The sequence below is a fragment of the Rattus norvegicus genome, chromosome 3 (genome assembly GCF_036323735.1).
Source record: "Rattus norvegicus strain BN/NHsdMcwi chromosome 3, GRCr8, whole genome shotgun sequence".
NCBI classification, from domain to species: domain Eukaryota; kingdom Metazoa; phylum Chordata; class Mammalia; order Rodentia; family Muridae; genus Rattus; species Rattus norvegicus.
The window spans coordinates 175,408,885-175,434,026 of record NC_086021.1 but is presented as its reverse complement, the minus strand read 5'-3'; the positions used below and the strand labels follow the sequence as shown (position 1 = coordinate 175,434,026).

Genomic DNA, 25,142 nt, shown 5'->3' with positions numbered 1-25,142 from the left:
CCACTGTTCAGTGAGCAGCATCCAGGAGGGCAGAGAGGAGGCCGGCTCACGGGTTTGTCTCCATTTCCCTCCTTCTCCGAGAAGAACAAATAACTCCTTCGTCACTTCCATCCGTCATCTGAGGCAAAAAAAAGAAAAACCAGACGATAACGATGTGAATATATTAATCAGACTCTCCCTGCAGATGAGTCTGCTTTAGTTAGAGACGGTAATTTGGTGCTGTGATTTTCAAAGTCAGTGAAATGCTAAGTAGAAACATGTCAGCTGGTATCAGATAGAGCCCCGAAATAACATCCCTCAGAACAGATCCTTTGATAAAATATCCCCAAAGAATATCAAGATATACATAATGGATTTGGTTGGGCTTTTTTTTTTTTTTTATAACCGATTTGGCAGATTTCTCTCCCTTAGCTTCCAGCTCTCTAAGGATGATTTCCTTCCAAAACGCTCTGGAAGTTTGCAAAAATGCGCTTGCCACTCACCCCGCCCTCCCAGCCCCCACCATGCTGAATTGTCTTTTTTTTTTTTTTTTTTTTTTTGCATTTTGCCGTTCATTTTGAATGGAAAATTGATGGCTTCTTCAGTGCTGAGTCACTGGAACGGGAGTGGCCCGATTTCCAATTACACTTGAGTGAAGAGCAGTCTCCCGGAGGGTCTGCGAGCCATAACGAGGCTGAAAGAGGCCAAGTCCTTGGCCAGAGCTTGAGGACAGAGGCCAGCAGGGGGTTCGTCCCTTCGATGTTGGCTTTGGGTTGGTACCTCTCTTTGTTCCAGCTACTGTTCCTTGAGTCTGAGGACAAGACGGCCTAAGAAAACTTTTGCCTGGCAGCTCCATTGATGGCTCTAGGATTTGGAGGCCAGGAGGTGACAGATCTTGGTGTGAACTAAGATTTCGTCGAAAAAAGAGAAACATGCCAGGCATGGCAGCTCATGCGTGTGATCCCCGGCACAGCATGGGGAGAGCTGGGAGAAAGACCCTGTCTCCAAGAGCGCCTGATGGTCTTTCAGGGGACCCCGGCTCGGTTCCTAGAACCCGTGTCTGGGAGCTCACAACCACCCCTACCACTCTGTCTAACGGATGCAGCAGCCTCTCCTGGCCTTGGCAGGCCTCCTCGCGCACATGTACACACCCACACGCAACACACACAGATAATTAAAAGCAAAATAAATCTTTAAAAAAAAAAAACAACAGCAGCAGAAAGAAGGATGGAGATGTATCTTTATGGGGAGGGCGCTGGGCCACCATACACAAAGTCCCAGGCTTGGCTCCTCAGTACCGTGAAGAATGACCCTGTATGGACGAGTGCTGTAATCCCAGAGTACAGAGGGCGGATGCAGGAGGATCAGAAGTTCACGGTCATTCCCAGCTCCAGAGCAAATTCAAAGTAGTCTGGGATATGTGAGATTCTCCCAAAGAAAAAGAAAACCTTATTTTTAGTAATAAGATCGTGGTTTTAAGAAAACATTTATTTTTAATGAAAAGAAATAGATGTCATGGGAGAGGCTTCAGAACCCCGACTCTTGAGTACTCCTGACTGTGACTGTATTTGGACATAGAGTCACCTTAGTTATCAAAGTTCAGTACATTCTTAGAGCGGGCCCTGACCCTGTAAAGGCAGCATCTGTCTGAGAAAGTATTGGGGCACAGATGTAGACCAAGAAAGGCCATGTGAGGTGAAAGGGATGAGGGAACCCCACTCTCCCAAGGATTCTGGGGAATCCTTAGGACCTTTTAAATACAGGGTCAGACACAATTAATGTCACTAAGTGTTAGGGTTTAAATCTCGGACCGTGCCCGGACAGAACACACCAAGCCAGCATGTTTCCATGTGGAGAAGTTTATTGAGAGAAGAAGAGTAGAAGGGGGGAAAAGTAAAGGACACTGGACTGCTTCCTTCTCTGCTCTCACTCTCCAGGCTCGAGGGTTATGCTGAATTCCCCGTCTTCTGGGTCACCCACCACGTCATGGATAGAGTGGTCTCCCCAAGGAGCAGCCGTGTCACATCCTTCCCTTGCTTGCTGACACCTCAGTTTCTAAGAACATTTCCCGGGCCTTATAATCTGTGTTATCAACCACACACACACACACACACACATCACATACACACACATACCACACACACACACACACACACAACACACATACACACACACATACCACACACACACAACACACATACACACACACATACCACACACACACAACACACATACACACACATACATACACACACATACATACACACACACATACATACACACACACACCACAGACACATACACAAACATACACAGACACACACACATACACACACATACATACACACACACATACACACACACACCACAGACACATACACAAACATAGATAGGCACACACACACACATATACCACATACACAAACACAGATAGGCGCACACACACACATACACAAACATACACAGGCACACACACACACATTCACACACACACACACACACACATACACACTACCCCATGGCAAGACTCGGCAACTGTTAGAACTATTGGATCGTCGAATCTTCCCGGTGGGATCTGGAAACGCAGCGGCCCAGCTTCCTAGTCCCCCCACCCTAGCCCTTGATCAGGAATGCTTGACCAAGAGGCTGGCTCCGCCCAGCCTGTGTCCTCCTTTGCCTGCTTCCTTTGCACCAAACTGAAAGTAATTACCAAAGGCAACCGTAGAAAATGGCATAACGTGGTCGTGCCTGGGTGCCCAGCAAGCAGATTATAAGCAAAGCCCCGTGTCATCCCGACGCCTGTGAGGCTTGGAAGTGACTTAACCAGCCGAGGCCGTAGGGCCAGTGCTATGAGCTCAAGGCTTTCTCTCCTGGCAAGGCGCCAGCGGGGGCTGTGTTTTGCATCAGCCTGAGAAGACATGTCTCTCCCAGGTTGTCACTGGGCATTGGTGTATCTGGAAAGGATTGTTGCTCCTGAGAGGGAGAGGGAGTTGTCCTACCTTGGCAGATCTCCAAAGCTGCCCTGAATCCGTCCACTCAAAGCTGGCATGTGGGGCTTCTATCCCAGCTCTAGGGAGGGTAACGGGTCCCTTGAGGACCCCTGTGCCTGATAGGAGCTGACCTCCCTTCACAGCTGCTGAAAGCCAGGCCTGTAGGGGGTTTCTTCATACTCAGGGACAAGGGCTGGCCAGATGAGCACAAAGGCCACAGGTGTCACAGCTGTCCCGATGGGCATTATGTCCCCTGTGACTGGCCATCACCTGGGTCTCAGTGTACTGGGCTCGGGGCAGATCTTGAACCCTCTGACACTTACCTTGTACTCCTTCTGGGGTCATCTGGAGCCACTACCTTTTGCTGTCACTCACTGATGGGCCTCGGGGACCTGCAGTCAGGATGGTGAGGTCATGGAAGAGAATTATGACGGCCATGCCAAGCGTCAAACTCCCAGAGTCCAGTGTATATGAGGACTATGAGTGACATGGTGAGGGTGCTTTTGTCCCTCCTAAAAGTGTGGTTTTTGTCATCGAACAGTAGCACAGGAGCCGTTGCTCTTCTGCCCACTCTCCTTTAGGCCCTTATGTCTGTCTGTCTGTCTGTGTCATTCTAAGCAAGAGTCACCTAAAGGGAGGGAGACTATTAGGAAAATGGCTCCATAAGATCCGGTGTAGGGCATTTTCTTAGTGATTGCTAGGGCCTTCATTGCGGATAGTGCCACTCCTGGGTTGGTGGTTCTAGGCTCTTATTAGAAAGCAGGCTGAGAAAGCCACAAGGAGCAAACCAGTGAACAGCACCCCTCCGTGGCCTCGGCACCAGCTCCTGCCTCTAGGTTTGAGCCCTGCTTGAATTTCTGCCCTCATCCCTTTGATGATGGACTGAGGGTGAAACCAACCCTTTCCTCCGGAGGTTGCTGGGTCACGGTTCAGTCACAGCAATGGTAACCGGAGGGCACCTCTCTAGCTCCCACGTGCACAACAGCTTTCAGGGCCAGATCACCATTGCTAATGAGTGCCCTGGGGTGGAACAGGACCCTGCCTGGCTCAGGGACTTTCCTGCCTGGGAGCATTAGGGAAGAAGACCTGGGTTAGCCCAGCTACGTGCTGCTGGGTAACAGATCAAATGTGCTTCCCGCCAAGCACAGAACAAAGGGTTACAAAGTAAAAATGCTCAAAGGGGCTGGGAGCTCTGTGGTCAGGAAGTCAAATGGGCTGTAATGAGGTGGTTCATCAGCATGTCAATGGCTGGCACCTTTCAGACAGCATCTTTGTTCAATCTGCACAGGCAGGTAGCAGCCAGCTGAAACGTCAACTCGTGCTGTCACCTAGACTCCCATGTTCTTCCTATGGCCTAGGTGGGCTTCCTTACTCCATGAGGGCCTGGGGACTGGGGCCTCTGACATGCTAGCTCAGGCCCCCGGAGCCAGTCTCCAAGGATGATTCAATAACAACGCTGCCTTTTCTGATCTGGCCTCGGACAGCGCAGTGATGTCATTGTCACCTCTGTGAAGACAGACACTGACCTACTTTCCCAGCAGCGGGGGTGTTAAGGTCAGGAACCTGTGAGACAACTTGTTATTGGAGCCGTGGGCGATGGCTGTAACAGGGTGAAGAAATGACCTGGACTAGACCAGAGGTGAGTGCCACACACCTCTGTGTGTCTGCGAGAGAACTGTCGTGTGTGACGGTGACTAGGATAGTAAGAGCCACCCCGAGCACGGTGCAATGTCACCCAATGGTCTGGCAGCCCAGACAGAAGGAAGTTGGAAGAAGGTTGCACGTGTGTGCTCATACCCCCTTTTCTGCACACAGGTGTAGCTGCAGCCACTGTCTGCTGCTGTTGGGCTCTGGTTCTTTGGCCTCTGTGCTCGATTCACCAGCAAGTCTCCATGGGGCCTCCAGCCCTCACCACTGGCCTGCTACTATTACGGCATCCAGTGTTTCCAACTGAACTCTCCTAAAGGCTCACGGTCAGTTGTGGACTACCCTGCCCTGTTGTGTAAGCCAGTGCGATCAATTCTCCTTTATAATACATATTCAATTGATTCCGCTCCTCCAGAGGAGCCTAATACACCATCCTTGGGTGACAGACCGCTACAGCTGGTGCTTACAGAACAAGCCTCTCTCTTGATGAAGCCAGCTTAGGGGGGAAAGCAGAGGCTGAGGCGTGGAGAGACTTAACTACATCATGTGAATACCTAGACCCGCTCGTGCCTGAAGTCAGATACTTTGAGCTTTGTTCTTGCATGGGCCGATGACTTCCCTTTTAATCTCGAGAGCAGAACTTCCACTGTTTGCAATTCTGACTGGTAGAGAGGGGCAAAGAGGAAGCTCCTTGGAACAGGAAGGCTCAAGTGTGAATCTCCCCACCCCACCCCTTTTCAAGCTGGTTAGGCTTGGAAGTAAGTGTTCACTGACCTCTGCTGCTGGATTAGCAGAGGCTTCCAAACCGAACGCAGAGGGAGGCAGAGGCACCGTGCTTTTGGTGTGAGGAAAAGATGATGAAGAGTTTGAGCTCTGTTCATTCAAGGCACTATTACGAAAGTAGAAGAGATGGGAGCACAAGTCTCCAGTTGGGGGGAAGTCACTACTCAGCACAACCTGGGTGTTAGTTGCTTTCCTATCATGGTGATAAATCACATAACCAAGGCAACGTATAGAAGATTATTGTTGGGGCATACAATTCCTAGACAGAGAAAGTCTATGGTGGCGGCAAAGAAATGTTGGTAGGATCAGGAAGCTAGGAGCTCACATCCTGGACTATAAGCACAAATTATCAAGAACAAACTAGAAATGTCTCTAAGCCTACCTCAAGCGACACACTTCCGCCAAGAAGGCCATGCCACCTAAGCCTCCCCATACAGCAGCATCCGCTAAGGACCAAGCATTCAAACGCCTGAGACAGCAGGGGACAATTCATGCAAGTCTCGGTGGCCCTCTGCCAAATGTAGGACAAGTTTAGGTTGAAAGACCCCCAAAGCAGGGAGACCCTCACTCAAGTCTCGGGATGATGCGACCCCTTCAAGAACTCACGAGAGACCGTCCTTGCTGTAATCATACAAGGTTTATTGACAGGAACCAGCATGCAGGGGTAGAGGAGATCGACCTGGAGTAGCTGGGAGAAGGGGTATTTAAAGGAAGAAACCACAACCCAAGGAGGTAGGGAGGGCGTCATTGGAAAATGTCGAGAATACCAGTGAAAAATCACCAGGGGAAACTCCTTGTTTCTCAAGATTGTTCTCAAGATTTTAATCTAACTTTTATGGTCAGCCAGTTCCTGGAACAGAGTCACTGAACTGGCTAACCTACATTTTTGGCTCTTCTCTGATTGCTAGGGGGTCTGAATTTTTCCTGGTCTTTCAAGGTGAGGGCCCTGCCCTGGCATTCCTTGGAAGCCTTGGTTGGAACGCTTCCGAGTGATTCAGACTCACTCTGGGGTCTGGAGAGATGGCTCAGTGGTTAAGGGCACTCGTTGCTTCTGTAGAGGACTTAGATTTGGTTCCCAGCACCCACAGCAGGTGGCTTGCCACTGCTTATAGCTTCAGTTCCACGGGATCTAATGTCCTATTCTGGCTTCTACAGGAACCAACCTGCATGCACACTCAGGAATGCACATACACACAAAAATAAAAAATAAAGTAAGACCTGTTCTAGAGTCCAAAGAAAATATTCCCCTCTTTCCTTCCCTGCCACTCCATGGTGTGTATGTGGGGGGGCAGCTTTTAGGATAGAGAAAAAAAGATAGGGAACATTACATTTTACAGTGAGGTCCCTGGGTACCAATGGTCAGTTTGTCTCAAAAGTGTCCAGATCAACAAAAACCTACCAGAGCCTGTCCTCAAGGCATCGATCGTCCCCTGACATCTCCCTTTGAAGTTTCTTTGCTATTCAGAACCTGAGGGTAGTGTTCAGGAGTCGCTGTTACCCAAAACAGAACTTCCAAATGTGACCTTTGTCGTCGACATGAGCATGTCGTTCATGCGGTCCTGTTTTCAAGAGTTTCACTGTAAATCCACCGGTGAGGTGACTAGTGAGTGGTATTTTGCCAGTTCTCACACTCCTTGCCTGGAAAGGAGTCTGAGTGTATCCGTAGTCCAGCAGAAGAGGTGACCCCACTCACCCCACCCCTGCAAAATCTCCCATCTCGGTTCCAAACTTGGGTCTGTAAGTCCGAAAGGCTGAATCCTCCTTGGCACCCAGGGGACATCAGCAGTCACAGCTGCTGCTCTGGAAGCCCCTGAGAAGCAGGCGAGTGGGTCTACTTGCACTTAGAGGTCCTTACTTTGGACTCTTCCTTTGTCACTTCTTAACTGAGGACAGAACCCGTGTGCAAGCACAGCCAAGCTCTCCCACTTGGGTATGAACCATATACCCAAGCCCCTCTTAACTTTTCCTTTTGAGGCAGGGTCTAAGTTCCCCCAGGCTGACCTTGCACACACTCTGTGGTCCCGGCTGTCCTGGATTTGAATTCCACTGCCTCAGCCTCTGGGAAACATGGGGTTCAGGTCTATACCACCATGCACAGCTAACTTGGGGCTGCTTCCTAGAGTCCTGACCTTCTGGTCCCTCCTACTGTCTTTGCATCCTTAGGGACTTTCAAGGACATCTCAATACACCATGTCAGCCTGTGCTTCAGGAGGTCGCTTCAGATCCTCAGAGGATGTACTGGGGTGAAAGCTGAATGCTAACTTCCCTCCCCCATCCAGAGCTGTTTCCTGTCACAGTAGGTCACAGCCCTAGGGGACTACATTCGGAATGCCCAAGTGTCTTTCTCTGGTGTTCCTGAACTTTCCTTAGAGGCCGCTCTGTGTGAGAGCCAAAGGGGCCCTGTCAAATTCTCTGAGGGCTGTAGACAGTCTCCATCCTGTCCCCACAGGCTTGTAGTTAACAGATAGGACCATCAGTTGTGGGGAAACCTGCCATCCTTGCCAGACGTTGGCACCCGGCACTTTCCCCAGCGTGGCTCCATTTATCAGTGAGGCCTGTCTCTGGAGGGAGTCATATTCAAGTTGGCTCCTTGGCCCTGCCTCTTTGTTGTCTCTCCGAAGTTCATGCTGCCTCATCCAATCTCAGGGCCTCTGCCATGATCTGTAATGAACACACATTTCCATAGAGATTTTGTTAATTGGCCCCCACCTTCTGGGATTGCAGCGTCCACATTATACACACCCCAGGGTTCCAAACCGAGCCGGGAGTTTAAAAGCAGAGCTGAACCTCATTCTCTCTGATGCTTGAGAGAGACACTTCGCCCAGCCAGCAGCGCAGGGTACCAAGAAAGCTTTAATGTGCTTTCAGTGTGAGGAAAAGATGAGCAGTTCGAGGGTCAGGTTCTAGCCTCTCCTCCGTAAGGGCCGATAAAACATTAAGCCACTTGAAAAGTATTTATTTTTTTTTAACTTCTTTGTGTGAAGCCCTCTCAGATGTGATCAGCTGTGAGGAAGAGAGGGATTCAGTTCAAGCAAATGAAGCACCTCACCGTGAATCCCCACCCTTGCCAACCATTCTGCTGCAGTCTGAACGATGCCAGTGTGACACACGGCCCACCAACGCAGGTGTCAGTACGACATTTACGAACTCAGAACGCTAATAAGACTTCGGACTGAGGCTCCTAGGCAGACTACATGCCTAGGAGGCATGAAACGGCGGGTTCAACCCAAAGCACTCAGTAAACCAGACATGGCGGTCCATACCTGTAACCCCAGCACTCAGGAAGCAGGAGCAGCAGGAGCGGGAGTTCAAAGCCATCTTCAGTACACAGGAAGTCGAAGGCCTCAGTTTCCCACGCTGTGAGTATAACACTAATACCTGCTTCCTCACGTGTGTAAGGTGCAGCTGAGAGTGGTGCCCAGAGTAGGGGTGCCTGTTACTGCTGGGGATCCCATGAGAACCGCGTTGTGACCTACAGCTGTCAATCACATCTTGGTCTGTGAGGCCCTGCCGGCTCCAAGGGCCTAGCTTTACGTCCAGATATATGCAGAGGCTTCAAATGCGGGAGACGAACACAGTACAGAGCTGTCCCTACAGCGTGGGGGACACTCAGCAGAGAACAGGTTCACTGTGTCGTTGTCGACCTCCCCCTGGGTGGCTCCTATCAGTCCCGGGGAGGGGTGCATGCGTTGAGATGTCGCAATAGGTAGCCATAAAAAGCTAAATGTTAGAATGCAGGGAACTTACTATTGCAATGTCTTAGCGGCCGGGACTTGGCATAGTAGCCTTCAATGATGCACAATGGTTCTCTCCAGTTTGGGTTGTCACAGGGGATGGAATAGTCTTGGTACTTCCTGGATAGAGACGGGGGGAATGTAGGATCCTAGGATGGGCTAGACCATACAGGTGATACACATAGGTAGAGAGGGAACTGTTGGATCATCCAAAGCCAGATACAGAAGTCACGGGAGCTTGATGTATTGTGCTACTACTGATCGATGTCTTGCAGAGCCTTGTGGGAGTGGGGACCACAGTGTACAGGAAGATGGGGGGTAGAAGAGTGTCTGGCTTGGCTGGAGTGAGTGTGGTTACTCTTCCGACCCTTGTTTCTCTTCTGTAATAGAACTCAGGCTGTCACAGAGTGAGTCCTTCCAGTAAAACACTGAATCCCTCTCCTACAGCAGGTCTCTGATGGGTGGGTGTGTCTTGTCTCTGGTCTCTTGTTTCCCCCACACACACACACGCACAACCCTGCTATATGAGGTAAGCAGTTCACACCCCCCTCCTCTCCCTGTTCTGTTCCTGTTCCTCCCCCCCTAGGCAGGCACTGGACTGTACTCAGACCTGTGAGCCGCAATCAACCTTTCCTCCTTCAGCTTGTTCATGTCAGATGCTTGTCAACTGTGGTGGGGAGCTAACCCACATCCAATCAACATGACTGGTTACGGAGGAGGAGGAGGAGGAGGGGGAAGAGGAGGAGGAAGAGGAAGAGAAGGAGGAGGAGGAGGAGGGGGAGGAGGAGGAGGAGGTGTGAAGCCCAGTGCAGGGGTCGGGGTACACACCTTTAATCCCAGCACTCTGGAAGTGGAGGCAGCAAGTTGGAGGCCATCTTGGTCTACATAGCAAATTCCAGGCCAGACACAATGAAATAGCAAGATTCTGTCCATAAATGGCTCTCCCCTCTGCCTCTGAGCACTGTGACAACTGAAGCCTCAGCCCAGCTCTGCCTGTCCCCAAAACTCCACAGAGCATTGGGACCACCAGAGGAGGGCAGTTCCAACTGAGCCCCAAGGTTCCCATTCAGCAAGTCCACAGCCTAAGAATGACATTACCAATAGGCTAGGAGGAGCAGAGGAGGCTGGGCACTGAGAGGACAGGGACTCTCTACCATGTTCACCTGAAGATGACAATCACTTGACCTGGGTCTCCTAGTGGCTTACTCAGTGGTCTCGCTATGTGAGAGCCTGTGGCATGTGGCTTAGGGGTTCATTTTGTACACTCAACTCCCTTCCCCGTGCCTGGCTCACAGGTCTCCAGCCACACCTTCTTGCTGCTCCTCCTCCCCAAGGATTGCTGGGATCTCTCCTCTCCCAGGGCTTTTACACCAGGTTTGCCCTCTTCCCGCCCTGGTCTCTCTAGGGCTCTATAACCCTCTCAGACCGGCTACCCATGACCTTGACCTTGACCTCCATTATCCATTACATCACTCATCACATCCCAAAGACCCTGCAACTGTGTTTTTTGATGATAACAGCTTGCCCTTCAGTATAGAAAGTAACAGGCAGGGACATTATTTGGATCCCTCCTGTCTCAGCACCCAGAGCACAGCTTGGTGGGCCAGGGCTCCATGAACACCTGATGGTGATGTCACAGGAGCAGAGACTGTGACCCAGGCTCCAGATCTGCCTCCCCATGCACAGCGGGTGACATTTTGGTGCCTGCCTCTCCTGCTACTTCACTCTTGTCTGGGAGAGAGAGGGACTTTTGGGTCCTGGAGGGAGGGGGGCGGGGGAGGGACAGGGCCCAGCCTCCCGCGGCACCCTGCAGGGCTGCGCCTGTCTGCTCTTTTTCCTCCTCTCTGGCTCTCAGCAGGAGACAGTGCTCCGAAGCTTTCATTTCATCCATTATGACAGAAAAAAAAAATAAAAAGAAAAGAAATGCTCTCAGAACACCCGGAGGAGGTGGCGGCTGCCTGCAGTCAAGGGGGCTCCATTCAGGGTCTTCACGGTTATCAGTTATTGGCCGAGTCCTTATTGCACTCCTGGCGCCATCAAGGCAGAGAGGACACAGGGTCTGGGTCCTGGGCCCCCCCACAGAGGGCTCGGAATCCTCAGGGCTCAGCATGCCCTTGGGCCGACAGCTGCACCTCACCCTCAGACACCATGGCTTGCTCCTCTCTCTGGCCTTTCACTTTCAGTATTATTCCCTCTGGCTTCTGACTTGAAAAGCAATGGAGTTGAGAAAACATCTCTCGGAGATAAAGAAAAATAACCTCCGTCTCCAATATGTGTAATGCACGAATGAAAGTCTTCCCTGGTTATGAAAAGAAGTGGATGAGTGTTCTTCAGGGTGTGGGTCGACTTTTCCTCCACAGGGCATAGATGTATCCTTTATGGAGAAAGTAACCTTCAGAAAACAACCCCTGGCTCTAGAATTCTTTCTACCTCTGCTGCTGGATTCAGGGCCGTCTCCTTTCATTTTGCGTTCTTCTGTTGTTTTCTTTGCCTCCTTGGTTGTTATAAAGAGCCCTGTAGTGGGCATCCTCAGCCAGGAGTCTCCGCTGCCTCTGGCTGTCATCTTGACTCATGCTGGCTGGAGGATGGAGCTGACCTTACCTGTGAGGTCTGCAGGTTGGCAAGGTCTTATTGACCCCCACAAGCCACACTCAGATCCAAAACTGAGCCTGAGACTTCCCAGGATCATCACCTAACATTGCCTTTCTCAAGAGTGAACCAGGTACAGGGTCCAGCTGGATCTGACCGGTGCACACAGGAATTCCCTGAGCCACGTGGATGCTGAATAGTACAAACTGAGACTTAAGCAAGGTCCACCTCCTCCTCCTGTTCCTCCTGCTCCTCCTTCTCCTCCTCCTTTTCCTGCTCCTCCTCCTGCTCCTCCTCCTCTCCTTCTTCCTCCTCCTCTTCCTTTTCCTCCTCCTCTTCTTCTTCCTCCCCCTCCTTACCCTCCTCCCCCTCCTCCCCTTCCTCCTCCTTCTTCTCTTCCTCTTCCTCCTCCTCCTCCTCCTGCTCCTCTTCTCCCCATCCTCCTCCTGTGTTGTAGCTCAGTACAGGCAGTGTGTTCCGGGTCATGTCAGGAGCTCTACTTCTCTCTCACCCAAGAGGATGAGGGAACACAAGGCCTCTTCAGAGCCTCTAGGTGGAGAGTGTGTCCCAAGAGGGGACACTCCTGTCCCCTTCTCAAGCACCAGGCAGAAGTGATGATCACCAACACCTGCAGTTTTAGAGCTGAAGTGCCGTCCGTCTCTGTCCTAAAGAGTCATCCAGTAAATTCTTGGCTCATTTTTACAAGATCGCTTTGTGTGTGTGTGTGTGTGTGTGTGTGTGTGTGTGTGTGTGTGTGTGTGTGTGTGTGTGCCTGCATGAGTGTTTGTGCACCATGTATATGCAGACGCCTTCAGAGGCCAGAGTAGGTCAGATCCCTTGAATCTGGAGTTGCTGACAGTTGTGAGTTACCTGATGTGGATACTAGAACCAAACCTGGGTCCTCTACAAAGGCAGTCAGCGCTCTTAACTGCAGAGCCATTTCTCCAGCCTCTGGAGCTCAAACATGGTGACACTAAGTCGTCCCAATTCTCCACTCTTTCACAAGGATCGTTTTTAGTTGATTTTTTTGGTGGTGGTAGTGGGTTGTTTTGCTATTTTGTTTTTTGTTTGGTTTGTTGGTTGGTTGGTTGGTTTGTTGGTTTGGTTTTCTAAAGAAAAGATCTTACATAGCTCAGTCTAGCCTTGAACTTAGGATATAGCTAAGAAAGACTCCATCTCTTCATCCTCAGAAGTGAAACCTCCCAAGGGCTGGAATTATAGGCGTACAACATCACCACACCTCCCAACAAGAGTCTTTTTTATCTAATATATATCTATGTCTGTGTGTGTGTGTGTCTGTGTCTGTGTTTGTCTGTGTGTGTGTGTTTGTCTGTGTCTGCATCTGTGTCTGTGTCTATGTCTGTGTCTGCATCTGTCTGTGTCTATGTCTGTATCTCCATGTCCGAGTCCGCGTCCACGTGTGTGTGTGTGTGTGTGTGTGTGTGTGTGTGTGTGCCTCTGTCCATGTCCGTGTCCATGTGCATGTGTATGTGTGTGTGTCTGTCTGTCTGTGTCTATGTCTCTGTGTGTGTGTGTCTGTGTGTGTGTGTCTGCCTGTGTCCGTGTCCGTGTCCATATGCGTGTGTGTGTGTGTGTGTCTGTCTGTCTGTGCCTATGTCTCTGTGTGTCTGTGTGTCTGTGTGTGTGTCTGTCTGTGTCTGTGTGTGTGTCTGTGTCGATGTCTGTATTAGATCCTCTGTGGGAGACCCACAGAAGTGAGCAATTTCTATTCGCTCTGGTCTGTGCAAACCTATGTTAAAGGCTTGGTCTCCACCCATAGTGATGATGGGAGGCCAGGCCTTTAGTAGGGTGTAGCCCAGTTGGAAGCCCTCTGGTGATGGGGAGGCATGCTCTTGGGAAGGATACCTCCAGCCTCTTCCTTTTCTCTTTCATCCTGGACATCAGGAGGTAAACAGCTTCCTCCTCCTTGTGCTCCTACCATGACGGCTTCCTTGCCACAGGCCCCAAAGCAATAAGCCAGTTACCCACAGAAACCTCCAGAACTGAGAGCCAAACTAAGGTTTTCCTCTTTTGTAGTTGATTATCTTGAATGCATTACTGTATTCTGTCACCATGATGGATGCAAAGCTGACTGGGGCTCTCTCTTTTTGTTCCTGGTTCATGTACACCAAGCAAATCTTTGTCCGAATCCTTCCTATGCTAAAGAGGTACATGATGATGATGGTGGTGGTGGTGATGATGATAATGGTGATGATGGTGATGATGGTAATGATGGTGGTGATGGTTATGGTGTTTTCTAGTGACACAGCCCACAAATGGATGCCTTCCAGAGCAAATGCCAGAGCACATCATAAAAGCACCAGAGAATACTGAGTACACAGACCACCTATATGTTTTTATTCCCAGGAAAAGGCTGACTCTTGTTTGACAAACAGCTACTTCTTTATTAGGATGTAGGCTATATGAGCCAATGTGCTGATATCCTCGAGGGCTTTCTCCATAGCGGACAAAAATGGGCCTTGGTGGTCTGATGAGAGGAAGGCAAAGCAAACATACTTAGAAACACAGACCAGAGGAGCATGGACCGACCCCGTGGGAAGGCACACATGTGGAGCTATTGCCAAGACAAATGCATGAACTGCGGGGACAACATCTGGACACGCTCAGATGCAGCTCTCACAGGAGCGAGCTGGCAGATACTCCAGGGCCCTGGCTCACGGGCACAGGGGCCTTTGTATTTTGGCTGTATTTAGTCTGAAGTTGAAAGTCCTTCACTGCAGCCAAAGCTTTGGTCTCTCTGCCCATGTCCTCCAGGCAGACTCAGTAGGTCGGCTGAAGGTGGTGTCAATTGTGTCACGGACAAGGATAGGCCTAAGCCAGAGCCAAGGGCAGGTACAGCTGTGTAGGGAATAGCCACTTCCGTCCGCAGGACAAGGTCCTCATATGTTCTGGACTTTTGTTATGACCCAATCTCCATCAGTGGCCAGTCAGTTGTCCCTGGAGCATCTGCGTGCACTGTTTCCAGTTTCCAAAGCCACTGTGTCAGACATGGATGCTGAAGGAGGACTGGCAGCGTGCGCCCACGTGTCACAGACACCCATCACGATACCAACTCTGTGAGTCAAAGCTTATTTTTCCTTTGCTTTTCTGTGAGTCTATTAAGCGTGGGCAGGTGCAGTCCAGGACACCACGGGCTTTGCCATTCTCACCACCGGTGTGGAGCTGTGGAGGGGTGACCTAGAGGCCTGAGGCTGCTGCTGAATGAAGCTCTGGCTCTCACATGACCCAACCGTTGAGGGGCAGCTTCTAGGGAACAATTCCTGGACACTGAGATTGGTGGCTGAAGTTCTCTGTGTGACACAGAAGGGCACTGACATCGCGTGGTGCCACCTGCACAGGCCAGCCACCTTGACAGCAGTGGTCCCTACAGTGTCACTTTGGCATCCAGAGGACACTTGGCAATGCCTGGTTTTATTTTCATATTGGAGATGGGGTGCTCAGCTGGTGGGTAGAAGAGGTCACAGATTCATGCAGCCATGTTTCCTAAAGGGCACGTGATGGATCCCAAACAGGCTTGTCATTCCCTGAGAGGTCAGGAGAATTACATCAGTTGTTTTTGCATTGCTGACAGAGTCTGGCAGCATCATCTAAGGCAGGACAGATTTATACTGACTCAGTCTGAGAGAGCTGTTTGGCTCCGTGGGCTTGCGCTGAACCTTAGCAGGGGCGGCTGTGGCAGCCAGGCTGTGGAACAAGAAACTTCTTCACATTGTGGCGAACAGGAAGCAGGAAGCAGAGAACAAAAAGGTGGGGCCAAGAAAAAGATATATTCCATCAAAGTCAGGCTCCCAGACACCTACCCCCTCCCACTAGGCTCCGCCTCCTAAAACAGCGTCACCAGCGGGGGATCAAACATTCTGCACGAGAACCTACAAGGGATATTTCACATTTGAACCAAAACAGAAGCCAGAGAGAGACTCTGATTTTGAGCCTGGGTGCACATTCCCATCCATCACCAGGCCATCTCTGGGGTACACACAGTTACACACAGCTGGACATGACTACCCATCAGCCTCTGCTGGGTCCCTGTAGAACCAGGCCTGTGTGAAAATCCAAATAGCCCTCGCTCTCCCACTGCCTTCCTGCCTTTCTTCCTAACCATTTCTTCCCACTTTGATTTTTTTCTGTTACTGCAAAAATAGCGGAGGAATGCATGGTAGAGTTGTTTAAGATGTTCGTCCGTAAAACAGCAAATGGAAGTAATGGCGCGTGGTCCAAGACATGATCGGAATCAAAAAGCAGAGCGACAGAAACAAAGAGGAGTGCCCAGCTAGCTGGTGGCAAGACAGAGCAACGGAGACCAGGGAGCTGTGAGCCAACGCTGCAGTGAGGCAGGGCCAGCTTCCCAAGCTAAACTCAGTCGGTGCCCACAACCAGCATCTTATAAAATGAAGTACTAGGATTGGATGGAAAACATCTGTGGTGATTTGAATAGGAATGGCCGCCACAGATGCATGCGTTGGAATGCTTGGCCGTTAGGAGTGACACTAGTAGGAGGTGTGACCTTGTTGGAGGAAGTGTGTCACTGTGGAGGTGGGGCGGACTTTGATGTCTCCTATGCTCAAGCTACACCCAGCGTGGCACGCAGTCTCGGATAAGATGTGGAACTCTCAACTGCTCCTCTAGCACCTTGTCTGCCTGCATGCCGACGTGTTTGCCGCCATAACGGTAATGGACTAAATCTCTGTAACTGTAGTGGGCCCCAGTGAAAGGCTCTCTTTTGTAAGAGTCACTGTGGCCATGGTGTCTCTTCATAGTAACGGAAACCCTAAGACAATGTTCAAAGGCAGCATTCGAAGTGAAGGGGAGAGTTGTTTTATTACGTTTTATATCCGTGTGCATGGGGTGTGCTCGTGTTTGAATGCACATTTGCTGGGCTCCATTCTTGTAGACATATGTACATGCGTGTGCGCGTGTGTGTGCGTATGTGTATGTGTGTGCATGTGTATGTGTGTGTGTGCATGTCTGTGTATGTGTGTATGCGTGTGTGTGTGCACGTGTGTGTGTATGTGTGTATGCATGTGTGTGTGTTTTGTAGTGATTTGAATAAGAAATATCCCCACTGTCTTGGGCAGTTGAACCCTTGGTCCCCAAATGGTGGCATCGCTTGGGAGGTTCACATGGTACAAACAGCCTTGTATGTCTCTGGGTGCAGGCTTTGAGATTTAAATGCCTCCAGCATTTCCAGTTCGCCCTCTCTACTTCAGGTTCAAGATGTGAGTTCTTTGCTTCCTGTTCCTACTGCCTGGAGCTTGCTGCCATTACAAACCATTATGCACTCCACCATTATGAACTCCAACCCTCTGGAAATGTGAAATTCTTTACTCTATAAGTAGCTTAAGTCATGGTGTTTTATCACACTAAACATAAACGTGACGAAGACCAAATATCCCTTGGGGGTACCCAAGATGGGGAGCTAGGCTCTTTTGCCATGCAGCCCCCTCTAGAAAATGGATTTCTTCTACTGAGTCACAGTCAACACAGCTAGACAAGACGGCAGTTGACAAAACCATGAACGGGTTTGGGAAGAACTGTCAACAAGTTTGCGAGGGAACTATTACCTGGGATAGAGAAAAGCTACACGAGAAAAGTCTTAGCCCTAATGCTTGCCCAGCTCTGCAGAGAAAGACATGCTAGCTTGACGCATACACCATCCGGCTACCCGCGGGCAGGACTTCCTGTGTCAGAGAAGGTGACAGTGTCAGAGAGAAAGGGGTAGCCTCTGCCCTTCTGCACTGTTGGTATTGAGGCTCCCTGGGCAACATTATATATCAATGAATACAAGGGGCCTATTTTTTATTTTATTAGTAATTTAATAATATTTTAATAGTTACTTATGTAGTTTATGTAGGGAAAGAATCAAAGCTGTGATTTCAGCAAGGTAACACATAAGGTAGGGCCATCGTGAACAGAAGCTTTCGGTGACACAGGCTTGGGTTTAGCCGAGAACTCGTGAGAAAACGTCAGTGCAGGCTCCACCGGCCTCTGTATCTCTAGAGACGGTGCTTCAGGGCAAGAGCCAACAAGCCCTGTGTCCTTAGAGCTCCCCCAAGACCCCAGCTCCTTCCCTATCCACACCCATTACCTCGGGAACACCAGACCAGGTCTCAGGACAGCAAAGCTAACACAGCAGCAGGTAGGAGACACCAAACGTCTGTACAGAAAACACTCATGAATGACCAGCAGTGCAGAAATCATGGTGGTCTTCTCCTACAGAGTCCTCTTCCTAAAGTTCCCCTCCAGGCACAGGGAACCCAGCACAAGATGCTCACAGATGCCCTTGGCTGCCCAAGGAATGGGCTTTGCGCCCTCCATGGTTAATGTTCTTAGCATGTTGATACTTATTCCAAGGCCCTGTGCAAGGCTACAGTCTGACCTCCAAGGGTCAACCCCTGGATTTTCCTCACTGTTAACCCCTGACTTTTGCTTACTGTGACCTGTGTCACACAGAGACCCTGTAATTAAGCTCCCGAATCCCCACTTCTCCCCAGCTGCATTCACACACAACTTTTCATTGTTCCTCATAGGGGGGCAGGATTCTGACCTGCTCTGGCTTCTAGTTTCTGCCAAAGCCCACTGCCTTCCTGAGGTCAGGGGTCACTGTGAGCATCTATGACATCTGGAGTAGGTCATAGCTCGAAGCCCTGTGTATCCCTGGGATCCCAGCACATTCCCAAGAAGCCCAGTCTAGTGAACCAGGTGCAGGCCAGATGTTATCATCTTGACTCCAGCGTCCCCAACAATGGAAAAGGGAAATGACCTGTTTGTGACCCCTCTGCCGGATTGTAAGGAACTCAGTCTTCTCAGGCTGTCAGGCTTCCTGAGGATAGTCTGGAATGCATTGACTTGGAGCTTGGCTTGCCTGGCATCTGATGTTTTCACGTCAACCTAGAAATCTGTACAGGTCAGAGTCCGCCATCTCCTCCGTCACCCATGTGACCTCAGGCGTCTCCCAAGGTCATGCTTCTCGGCTGGAAAGCCAGAATGGTATCAACCTGGGTCTCATGTGCTCACCAGAGCCATAAGAGACACCCCGGGGAGGTTCAGCAAGGTCCTGGATGATGTCACTACAAGGAGATCACAGCTGCAGGGAGATCTGGGAAACATGAGGATGGAAAAAATGAACCAATGAGCAGACAGGCTCTCCAAAGCAAGAGTGGACGGTTATCACAACTCTGCAGAGACAGCCACCCATGCAGCCCCAGGCCCCACACTGCGCTCTCTCAGCCATTACAGATCACTCGGCTAGTGGCCAGGCGCTGAAGAGCTGAATCCCAGGATGGTAAGGCCACCTCAGGACACCAACATCACGATAGCCACCATACCATCTAGGACACCAAGTAAGTTTGCAAGAGCCTTGGGTCCGACTGGCTGCCAAAGCCAGCATGGAGCAAGCTTAAAGGAGACCCAGGCATGAGACCTGGAATGCAAGAGAGTGGCTGGGTTGGGCACAAGGCCAGAAAGCTGTCCAACCCATGGTTTCCCTCCTCCTCCTCTCTCCTCTGTTCTCCTCCTTCCTGGCTGTATCCCCAAGGCACTGCCCCTCCCAGTCTGTGTCCTGAGACACACACAGCGGGTGGAATATCAGAGCTCTTTGCCACAGCCACCACCCAGCTTCCTAGGTGTGAGCTCTGCCTCCAGGAAGAACCTCTCCCCCAAAGTCCACCTTGAAAAGTTGCAGGGGCTGTTTTTCCAAAAAGAAAAAAACGCCCTTCCCCCCAACTCCTCCACGGTAGGTCCCCAGGTACAAAGTGTTTTCTTTCTGTTGCAGAACCCTGAACACTTGTGAGGTTTTATTAAAAGATGAATTTCTGGGCCAGGCCAGATATCTCTGGGGGCAAAGGTGCTTCCTGATGGCCCTGCCAAACCTGCCAACCTGAGGTTGTATTCCTAGGACTCACATGGTGGAAGGAGAGAGCCAATACCTGCGAGCTGTCTTCTGACCTACATATGTGCATGTGAACAACACACACACACACACACACACACACACACACACACACACACACACCACCTTTTTTCCTTTTAAAACTGTGTCTTGCTTCCTGGGATTCTGGTTAATATCAATGGCAGGCCTCTAAACTGGTTTATAATGAAAGATCTAGAGGAGTTGGCCCTTCCAAATGCCTCTGTGTCTCAGAATCTAGGCACATAGCTGGACCCAGAAGCCTGGTGTCATCGTGTGGTGGCTCTGGTTCATGAGCTGGACAGAATCTCTCTGTGGGAGCCAGCTTTGCTGAGCCTCAGAGGACAAGAAGAAGAGCTGGTGCCAAGGAAAGAAAGCTAGGCTGGAGTCCTGGAACCGCACCCAGGCCTCTGTTTACTCCTTGAGTGACACCAGTCCTCAGGTGTTACCTGTGGGGCAGCAAGATGGCGTCCAGTCTGTGACCACTGGATGGAGTTCTAGAAGTCCATGCCTGGCTTCCAAAGCCAACCTCAGTGCTCAGCTTTCTCCATATCTGGGACTGGATTGGTTTCCATGGTTCCCTGGTGACAGTGGGGCCTCCAGGAAGCACAGAGCCCCAGAGTCACAGCATTCCTGTGATCCAGGGTCCAGAGACCTGCCCGTGACAGTGAAGCATTAAATCATCAGCCCTAGCAACATTAACAAGCTCCTGGCTGGACTGTGATGTTTGGTAAAGGGATCATTAGCTGCTGGCAAACACCATGTGCTAAGGAAGGGCCTCGGGCTCTGACAAATGATAAATGAGAAAATTAAAGGCTTGGAGAAAATGTAAATACCATCCTTTGTAAGTCTGAGAAGATGTTTCCTCAGAGCGCTGAGCCATTTCTTCTATTCTCTCCTCCAGCGGGAAGACACTGTGGCTGTCTTACATGTGTTTGAATATCTTGATTTGTCTCCTACCTCCCAGCAACGGTGGGATAACAGGCTTTCGTGTCTGTTCGTTTCTACTAATCCCTTGCTTCCCCGCCCTTGTTTCTGCATCACCCTGGAAGGAAGGCGTTCAGCATTTTCTTCTTCCTTGACCCTCGTGAAATTTTAAACTGCAGAGGTACTGTACAATCGTAGCACTCTGTAGTTATCCCTGCGTGTTTTCATAAAGCTAAATCTTGCTCTGCCGCATATCCCATCTCTACTCCTCCTGCCGAGAACACTTTGGCCTGTGATTTTCTCATTCATGCATACCACAGAACAGGGTCTGGGGACACGGCTGCATGAACAGCAGGACCTGAGTTTGGAATTCCAGCACCTCCATAAAAGTTGCATGTGCCATCAGGGAAGGCAGAGACAGGAGGGTCCCTGAGGCTCACTGGCAATCAGTCTAGCCAAATCAGGGTGCTCCAGTCCAGTGAGAGACCCTGTCTCAAAATCAAGCCATGGTGGGAGGCACTTGGTGTTGACCTCCAGCCTCCACATGCTGTGCCCGCACATGCATGTGCACATTCACACGTACAACACACAGAGAAGCAGCAATACTCATTTGGGACAAATTTCAGTCAATCATGTGAGGGGCACTGCTCGGGCATTCTGAGCCCTGTCGTTCTGGCACTGATGTAGGGTTTAAGGACAGTGACAGACCCACTCGTGGGTCCGTTGCAGATGAATGGATGCTGCTGTGGATGAAGATGCAGAACAGGAGGAGAGGAGCACTGGATGGATTCCCAAAGTAACCTTGCAGCCCAGATGGCTTTGCAGACAAAGTGGGAGAAGCTGGAAAGCAGTCTGGGTTGTGGGGTTGTGGGGGCAGAAGGTGGCAGGGCACCATTTTGAGAGGGATAGAGAGAGTTGAGCTTGAGACCTGCGTGGCTATGGTTCAGTGGTAGAGGATAGTGTGTGTGTGTGTGTGTGTGTGTGTGTGTGTGTGTGTGTTAGGGGGTGACCCCTGAGAGGTGACAGGTGATAGATCACAAGGATCAGACAACAAACACTCAGACCCAGGAGGACTTGGCTAATGGGAGCCTTGAGACTGTGAGCAGAGATAGAACATGGTCCGGTCACGTTAACGGGTCTAACTTTCTGAGAAGAGGTTGGGTATGCAGCGAAGGCTGGTGTGGAAGACCAGCAGTGAGACCGGAGGCCTGAGCTGGTGGTGGAAGAGAAGAGGGTCCTGGTGCTACCATCCCTGCAGGATTTGCTGAGCAGTAAAGGGAAGGGAGAAAGGCTTGGGGGACTGCCGCCTAGCTGCTGCCTGGATACAGTGGACCCGGGGGTGCACGGGCACAGGGAGATGGGCGGGATGGAACTAACAGTTCTGCCTCGCTGTGGAGGGGTGGACAGTGTGTTTGAGAGTTGACAGTTCCACGGGCCGCTGCAGCTGACTGGTTTTTGGATCTGTATAAATGAAAATGTGTGGGCCATATATCATAAAGCAGGACCAGAATGCCATCAAAGAGACTGTTCCGTCTGTCTTGACCTGGCATGCCTCTTGCTTGTCCTGGTCGGTGGGCGTGGCATTTGTTCACAGGCTATGCTCACACAACAGGACAGACCCTCACGGGCAGAGGACAGACCCTCACGGGCAGAAGAGCGAGTCTCCAAGCTTGAGCCTTCTTCTCAGCCATGGGTTCAAAGGCATGTGTTGGTGTGTTTGGTTAAAACCACAATGAAAGGTAGCCCGTTGGGTATAAGGGTGCTTGCTGCCTAGACTGAACTAAACTCAACCCGGGGACTCAGACGCTAGAAGGAGAAAATTGACTCCCACTAACTTCCTGTCACATCGTGCATGTGCACGTGTGTGTGTGCGCGCGTGTGTGTGTGCGCGTGTGTGAGTGCGCATGCACGGGTGCGATCACTAAGTTAATGAAAATACAGGTGAAAAGTATTCGGACTCTTTGTGGTGAAACTCTCACCTGCAACTGAGCTTCTGCAGACTCAGCATATGTCCTCATGACCCCTCCCCCTCCTCGAGCCTCGCTGCCCTGGGCCCCTACCCTGTCCTTCTTCCAGCTTGCCTTGCTTCTTCCTGCTTTTCTTCCTCTTCGAGCTGAGGGCGCCCAAATCAACCTGTCCCCTTCAGTCCCCAATGCCACTTCTACTGTACCCTCCAATGAAGTCTAGTCTCTGAAACAGAGCTTGTCCTCCTCATCCTGGCCTCACCCCTGCTCTGGCCACGCCCCCTCCCTCCCGGTGCTGTGTAAGGTAGAGAGGGGTCCGGTGGTTTTCCTGAGCAGATGCAGGCTCTGTGTAATATCGGTCTGTAGGTCCATCTGTAAGCCTGGTCTAAGGAGCTGTGAGGTGTGTTATCAGGCAATGTCCCTTCAATGGTTTGGGACCAGCACCTTCACTAACCCAGGTAAGGGAGGACAGACAAATCCTTTTTCCAGTCACAGTCACAGCCGCTCCTGACCCGCATCTGCTGTGGGTATTAAGTAAGGCACCTGACGCTTTATTTCGATCAAGGAGCGTAAAATCACAGTCCCTTTGCTGTGAAATCAATATTGTACAACCTGAACAGAGTCCACAGCCCTGCCTGTGGGAACTGCAAAGTCCGGAATGGGAGATCAATATGCACGCATGCGCGCCAGAGACCTGTGAGCGCAGAGCGAGGCCCCTGAGAGTCAGGCTGCCCGTGTGTGTGAGACACATTCAGATGCAATTTTAGACACATATAGGCTGTCCAAAAGCCTCTTGAGTCCAGCTACTGCTCTTGCCTGTGGGGTGTGCTCTGAACCCCAACACCTGTTGCTTCCCATATACACCCCCACACACACACTTCACACCATCCACAGCCATGTCTTGACCTGTTCTGGTTCAGACTTTGGCTCCCGCTGACCCTGCAGGAAACCAGTCCCACCCTGACGCCCTCCTCACACTATCTCTGCCGAAATCCCTGGTGGCCTCCCTGACTGGTCTCCTACCCCCAGATCCTCATCGCTTACCTTCCTTAGGGTCACCCCACAGATGCTCTGCTCCGGACACTGAGCCGGGAACCCAGTGGGAAGTTGTTGGACATTGGTTGAAGACATCAGTATTTACGTGTTTTGTCGGAGTGACTACTCAGATGGTGGAGAGCGCAGAAACAGCCTTGCGCAGGGCGCCCACCCAACCAGCAGAGACTTGACTCTGTGCTCCTGGTTCAAGTTTCATTACAGGGGGATATACACTTGTATAACAAAGACTAATTTCATGCAATAACTGTTTCACGATGAAGGGACAGCATTCTCCTTTCCCTTGATGGAAATAAAACAACTCTTAGTGAACTAAAATAGTCCCAGCAATAATCACACTGGCCCTCCACCCACCGTGCTCGGCTCCCAGATTGCTGAGCCTTCTGCCTCAGAACAACACAGCAAAACTGTGGGAAGAGTGTCACGATTCCTCCCATTTGGCAGAAGAGGACAGCTGTGTGACTTCCCTGCCTTGGGTACTAGTGGGAGGATGTTAGGCAACCTTTCACCTGGTCCTTCTCCGCCTCTCTACCCAGCAGCCCTTGGGGCTGACCCCGCCCCCAGCCCCAGGACTAGGCTGTGATTGGCCTGATCCAGTGAGACCACCCCATTTCCCACAGAGCGTGGTCCCCAGGGGTTCAAAAGTAAGGGGAAGGCGCTGCCTCTATGTGAGCCAGGTGGGCAGGCTGTAGCACTCAGTAGCTGTGGGAGTTAAATGAGGGCTGACCTGAAAGAGGAGGCAGAAAACGTGAGATCATCCTGCCTGATCCTGGAGGGCTGGAGCCTTTAAAAGGCTGTTTACAGAGTTCTCTGTCCTTGATGGCCATCAGCCACCTGCTTCTGGCTCGGGTATCACACAACGTGACCTGTAGATAACAGCCCAAGTCTCCCAGACTGTCTCTGGGGATCTGCACCTTCCCAAAGCCAACCTGGCCTTTATGTCTAAACACCACAATTAGACTAAAGACTTCCAAGGTCATTCTGAAGTCATGCTGTGTCCAGTCCCTAAGGTGACCCTTGGGACAGGGAGGCCCTAAAGAAATAAGAATCTCCATGGCAGGGAGGGGAGCAAGGCTGGGCATCCTACCACCAGCTGCCGATGTCCCGTGCTAATTAGAACACAGAAGATCTGCCGCGATGAGACATCCTGGGCTTCTCAGGGAAGAGCAGAGTTCAGTCCCTACCTGAAGTGAAGCCACCCCACAATGTTCCTACCCCACAATGTTCCCACCCCATAGTGACCCCACCCCATAGTGACCCCACCCCACAGTGACCCCCACCCCACAGTGCTCCCACCTCATAGTGCTCCCACCCTTCAATGTCCCCACCTCACAGTGAACTTCCACATGGGTAGATAAACCATCCTTTGAGAAACCCTCAGTTTTGGGTCACCTGGAGTTATAGCCTTTCTCTCCCAAAGTAGAGACTTTTTGGAAATTAATTCTATTTACTTGGCCCCACCCCTTCAAAGTGAGTTGTCACACACATGGATTGTGATAGGAGCAGGCAAGGAGCAGAGCTCACTAACATACCTCTGACCGCTGACCCT

The 25,142-nt window shown here is 50.9% G+C and overlaps 2 long non-coding RNA genes across 5 annotated transcripts; one reads left to right on the top strand and one right to left on the bottom strand.

Annotated features, from left to right (window-relative positions):
* Positions 1 to 14,103: 14,103 nt before the first annotated feature.
* LOC108350523 (uncharacterized) lies at positions 14,104 to 24,798 on the bottom strand. Of its 4 annotated transcripts, none has more exons than XR_010065460.1 (4): positions 24,681 to 24,798; positions 20,099 to 24,459; positions 18,504 to 18,839; positions 14,104 to 17,897 (listed from the first exon to the last, which is right to left on the bottom strand). It is a non-coding gene; the product is annotated as an uncharacterized LOC108350523 (long non-coding RNA). The 4 variants fall into 4 exon arrangements; XR_010065458.1 differs by having other exon boundaries at positions 14,104 to 18,839; positions 20,099 to 20,304; positions 23,585 to 24,459; XR_010065459.1 differs by having other exon boundaries at positions 14,104 to 18,839; positions 20,099 to 23,875; positions 24,321 to 24,459.
* Positions 18,827 to 20,828, top strand: LOC134486477 (uncharacterized). The gene is made up of 2 exons (XR_010065461.1): positions 18,827 to 19,083; positions 19,884 to 20,828. It is a non-coding gene; the product is annotated as an uncharacterized LOC134486477 (long non-coding RNA).
* Positions 24,799 to 25,142: the final 344 nt, after the last annotated feature.